This window comes from Populus euphratica, unplaced genomic scaffold (genome assembly GCF_000495115.2).
Source record: "Populus euphratica unplaced genomic scaffold, PopEup_1.0 scaffold214.1, whole genome shotgun sequence".
Taxonomy (NCBI): domain Eukaryota; kingdom Viridiplantae; phylum Streptophyta; class Magnoliopsida; order Malpighiales; family Salicaceae; genus Populus; species Populus euphratica.
In genome coordinates, this window is record NW_011500099.1 from 94,367 (window position 1) to 100,691 (window position 6,325).

The window sequence follows — 6,325 nt, forward strand, 5'->3', positions numbered from 1 at the left end:
ATTTATTAATTTTTTGGTAGCATATGAAAAAAAAAAAATTTCATGCCAAAACACACACACACACACACACACACACACACACATATATATATATACACACACACACACACACACACACACACACACACACACACACACACACACACACACACACACACAATATCTCACGTTCCAATTTATTCTACAAAAACTATAAAGATGTGACGAAAAGATGTATACAAATTAGTTATTTATTGTTTGTAAGTGTTATTGTATTGCAATGACAAAAATAAAATGTACACAGAAAGGTTTTGAACATATAAAAAATCTAATTTACATAAAATATCAGTGTTTTTCTTATTAAAAAATTGTTTCTATCTGAGTAGGTTAAAAAAAAAATACATCTTAAAAAAATTTAAATTAGATTATATTTTTACCTGTTATTTAAATTACTTTTAGATTCATCAAGTTAATTACATCATGTAATAATAATTCTCCTATAATTTAATTTGAAATTCTAGCTTAATAAAAAATTAAATTAAAAAATTTTAAAATTAACTTGTTAGATCGAATTTAATAATAATGATAAAAATTTGAATATATTTTTATGTGGAAAGAACTTTATTCCAACTCATAGTACAACACTATACAATAAAATAAATAGATATAAAATATTTTGATGGATTCTCGGAATAAAAGATTGTTTTGGGACATTTTGCTGGTTTCTTTTGTTATCTAATCAATCAAGCTCATAGTGAATAAGTATATAAAATTAAATTAAATAACACATAAGAGAAAAATTAATGGTCGAAACTCGAAAGGTAAAGCTAAAGTGATGCGACGTGGAGCCACTAGTCGAAAGTTGTAACGTGAGTTTGGTGGTTCGTCGTTCGTATTTTTCTCGATTGCTTGAGTTTTGAAATTATATTTGTGAGCCCATTTATCTGGGAAAAAAAAATATTATTGGGTAATTGGACCAATCCTTGAAGGTCATCATATCTGGAGAGAATGGAGATAAAAAATAAAAAATAAAAACATTTAAAGGGTTACGGACCCACCATCAACTATTGCTTTTCGTTTAATTATAAATAGAGTGAAGAGAATGCTGCTAGCTGCACTTCTATCAGCAACTAAAGTAGCTAGAAAACCCATATCTGTCAACATGCCAAAACACCTATTCGAAAAGAAACTCTCAAAAACAGACATTGAATATAGAATGTCAGTTCCGATGAAAAGCCTCGACGATTTCCAAATCCCAGGAGGAGAACACTCTAAAGACTTTGGTGTCACTGACATCCATGGCAAGAGGTGGAGGTTCCGATGTTCTACAAGAAAAAGTGACCGCCACCCTAAACCAGTCCTGTCTTCAGGTTGGGTAGAGTCCGCCAAAAAAAGGGGTCTCAAAGAAGGTGATGAAGTCACCTTCTCTGCGGTGGACATGAAGGGAGCTGAGGATCTGGAATTGGGAATTCAAGCTCGGAAAAAATTCAAGTTATTCGACGAAGTTTTGCGGAGTAATCGTCTGCGAAGAAGAAGAATAAAAAGAGGCTACTACTCGCATAAATATATAGGTGTTGATCGATGTAGCTTTATCTTCTGTCTTACTCTTCTAGTATCTGTTCTTTCTTTCTTGCTTGTTTTTTCTTTTTTTCTCCTGGGAAGGAGGGCTAGCTTGGGGGTGTTTGATGCTAGCTGTTTCTTAAAATGTCTATCCTAGAACTCAGAATCATGTGAGCAAAAGAGTGAATCTTACTTACCCTGCATGATTTTACTTGTATCCAAATATATATAATATATCCTTGCAAGAAATGTTTCATGCTTTTTCTTAAATTATAAATTAAAAAGAAATTGGTTATAATTAACATGGTTAACGACCACGTACAGGCACGACAGAAAATAAACAGGTGTATTTTTCACATGGATTCTTTTCTTTTTTCTTACATGTTTTTTTACCAGTCAAAATATACTCTTATTATTTTGATTTTCCATTGGTTTCATGAAATTCTCTCAACAATTGAACAAAAAACACTACATCATAGCTCACAAACATATATTTTATAAGTCAATTAAACCTCTTGTTTTTCTTATGTTTCTTGTTTATTATAATCTCTGCAAGGTGACAGCCGACAGAGAAATCTGTTGGCAGGTCCCATTGTGCTTCATGTTTTTCTTTCTTTCTGAGCAAATAAAGGTCATGGATTTCTCTTTCTTTCGTTTTTTCCCTTATAAAAATGGTCGTGCGGCCAAAAACAGTTGCAGAAAACGGTACTTATCACTTATGTGGTACTTATCAGCATAGATATAGACCCGACCAGGGTTGATTTGGCTAAGCAGCTAGGTTCTGGGTTATATTGATTCAGCTGGGTTAACTTAAAATTTTTTAAAAATATTTAAAATTTTAATAATTTATATGAAAAATTAAAAAACAATCATGTGAATATAGATTATATATATTATAAATAATAAAGTTTAAAAAATATATTATGTTAGTATGCTATCATTTTAAGTTAAAGTATTTAAACTAATTTTTTTTTATCTCATATTGAAAAAACATAATTTTTTTTTTATGAACATAGAGTATATATATTAAATGATTTCAAATCCTATATTAAAAAAATAAATCAGTTTTTTAGTATATATATAACAAATTTTGAAAAGAGTTAATAAACAACTAAACAAAAAAAAAATCTTTACCTAGAAAAAAATACATTTTAAAAAAAATTGAGTCTCAACCCTAGCCAGGATTTATATAGATAACAATGTACAAGCTTCTATATATTTATATACCGATGAGATGGACAGTCCAAGCTTTTATATTCAATCAATTATTTATTTATTTATTTTTTTATGATTCAATCTGTATGTTTTCGAGTGTATAAAATAGTTTGAATAATTGTTATCTTGTACAATATGATATAACTTTAACAAATCTATAATTTAAATCATCAATACTAGACTTAGTTTGAGATCTAACTAATTTAAAGCTCAAGTCGTAAGTTTGTCGGGTAAATTTCAAGATAATAGTATTTTGTTTTTCTTAAATGAAAAAAATATTGTTTTGGTTTCTCATAATAGTTAAATATTATTTTAGATAATTTTTTTTTTAAATCTTTGAAATCGATTAGTCTAGTCTGATTCAAGATTAATTAGTGACAACTAAGTTTTATTAAATTAATTTTCAATCCAATTTAAAATAAAACTCAGGTAAAGTTGAATTATAAACTATTGATATATTAAATTAACTTGTTAAAGCTATATTCACTACAATATGGGTTTGCACTCCACCGTGGATTCGATCATTTTTTTAAAATATAAAAAAAATATTAAGAGCACAAAGAATTTTTTAGCAATGTTATTAAACCTGACAAAGTAAGTTAATTCTGAAATCTCCTGACTCAACTTATTACCTAACTCAAGTTTTTAATTAAATTAATTCTGAAACCACGTGACTCAACTTCTTACCTAACTCAAGTTTTTAATTAAACCATTTGAGAGCTAGCTCGACTTAATTGATCGATTTCATAAATCCAAGTACAACTTTGATGATCAATAAAAATATGACTTAGCTTTTAAAAAAACTTCAAAATGATAATTTTTTAAAAAATATTGAGATAATGATAGATTGGATTGACCTCGCCCCCCAAGCGACCCAGATCATGGGCTCTATTGGGTTTAGTGATTTTTTTTTATAAACCTTTTAATTTAATTATATGATAAAAATAGATGCTCACAAGATTAAGCACCAACTTAAAAATAGATACTTATTTGATACAATTATCCCTCAAAAGCAAAAAAAATTAATAATGCAGTCTATTTTTTAACCAATCCAATATTAAATGATGAAATAAAGAAAGAATAACAATTAAATGATCAAAAAAAAAAAAAACATATCCTAACGATGGGTAAACTCGTCAAATCTGTAAATCAGATAAGACAGACTAATATGCCAAACCTGTGAACTGGGTTATGGACTCCACTATGATCATATTTTTTAAAAATTATTTTTTATTTAATTATATGATAACAAAAATAAATGATTGCAAAATCAAACATCAACCCAATACCAAGATGTTTTTTTTTTAAATGGCGATAACCTCATACAAAGCGAAACAAAACCAAATATAAAATTGAATTCTTAATTAACCTAGCATCTAATGATGAAAAAAACTTATTGAAAAAACTTAAACTTGTGAAACTTGCGAACCAAGTCAACTAGATCAACTAACCAAACTTGTGAATAGGTCCATGAACTTTATAAAGTTTAATAATATAAATTGTTTCTGAAACTATATTTTTTTAACTATATGAGAGAAAATAGAAGATAAAAAAATCAAGTTCAATTAAAAAAAAAATACCCCACCAAACTCATAAACCAAGACAACCCGGGTTACCTTAGCAAATTTGCAAACCATGCTAACCTTATAGAAAGATAAAATAAAAGGAAATAAATTATGAAACTTAATTATCAACTATCCCAATATTAAAAGATGAAATCGATAAAAACAAATTAAAAAAACCATAACAAAAACTTGAAAACAAAAAGAAAAAAGAAAGCAAAACACTATAGGTTATTATTGTCATGCACAGTGCAATGTGTATGGGTAAACACTGGTTTCCTCACACATTTTAATTTTTGTTACTTCATAATATTTAATAACATGAATTTTTTCTAAAATTATTTTTTTGAATTATATAAAGAAAAAAACAGACTATAAAAATGTCAAGTTGAATTAAAAAAAAATAGACAATTAACCAAACTCATAAATCAGGGCAACTTAGATTACATTGACAAACCCATAAACCACATTAACCTCATATAAAGGCAAACTAAAATGAAGAAAATTATAAAGTTAAATTCTCAATAATCTTAATTTGAAAAGATAAAATCGATAAAAATATATTTGAGAAAAAAATCATAACAAAAATCTAAAAAATAAATAAATTAAGAAAGCAAAATATTGTGTATTACTATTATAATCCACAATGCAATGGGTGTTGGGTGAATAATGTTTTTTCTTACATCCTTTAATTTTTGTTACTTCATGAAATTTAATAATATGTTTTTTCTCTAAAACTAATTTTTTAAAAATATATATAAAAAAATATATTATAAAAAAAATCAAGTTCAATTAAAAAACATATCAAATCCATAAATTAAAGCAACTTGAGTTACTTCGACAAACCAACAAATTATGCTAACCTCATAAAAAACAACATAAAAAATAAAATTATAAAACTAAATTCTTAACAATCTTAATATTAAAAAAAATAAAAAATAAAAATAAAAACAAAAAAAAAATAGATAATAAAGAAAAAGAACAATATAAAGAAACACTATATCGTAACTTTTCTTATAATAATTATAGTCTCTCTTGTCTTACAACTTTCTTTGTTTTTATTGAATAAGTGCTAATGTTTGTTTTTTTTAGGGTCCTGCACCATAAATGGAAAGAAAGAACCTCTCTCGTCTCACAACTTTATTTGTTTTTCTAGGATAAGTCCTGTTGTTCTTTGAGGGGCCCACGCACCATTCATTGAAGAAAGAAAAATCAAACCTTGCTGCTGCAAGGGGGGCTGCGCAGATCATCGAGCTTTCTCTCCCTTGTTTCGCACGATATCTCTACATGAAAGAAAATACTAAGATTTTCAATTATTTTATGAGATATATAGATCTTTCAGTCTCTCCCTCGTCTGGCATTTCTTTCTACGCAGATCTTATCAATAAATAGAGCTTCGATTTTGAATCATTTAATAGTTTTCCCGTACAAACTATATAATAATAAGTTGCTTAGTAAATTAACTATATTAAAATAATCTCCTTTTTATGTTATAGTTGTCCTTATAATTATATTATAGTTGTCCTTATAATTATATTTATTCATATAATTTTTATGATATTTGAACAATGTCACACCCAAACATCGCGGCGACCGATTAAAAATTATTTCGATTGCAAAAAAAAAAAGATATCTGGTATCTTATTCTTTTAAGAGAAAATGTCTTATTTAAGGAGTCGTCACCTAGTATTATATTCACTGGGAACTCTAATTGATCAACAGAGATTCTATGGTTCGGGACTGGTTACGTAAAAGGGAAGATATTATCACCCCTTAAACGTCCTGCTTGAGGCAGACTGCATTGCTAGTTTCATCTTAAATTGTTAAATGTTTATTAGTTTATGCTATGATAATTTGCTTATAATATCCATGACTCTGGCGTCAGTGAATATTTAACTACAGATATTTTCAACTCTAGTGTTAGTAAATATTACGCAGCTATAGAAACAAAATAAATCTAAATCAATATTTGTAAGGTCGCCGCGATGTCCGGGTGTGACAGAATGGCG

General features: G+C 27.6%; 1 pseudogene; it reads left to right on the forward strand.

The window, feature by feature from the left end:
• Positions 1 to 1,195: 1,195 nt before the first annotated feature.
• Positions 1,196 to 6,325, forward strand: part of LOC105109430 (uncharacterized) — a 25,437-nt pseudogene continuing 20,307 nt past the window's right edge.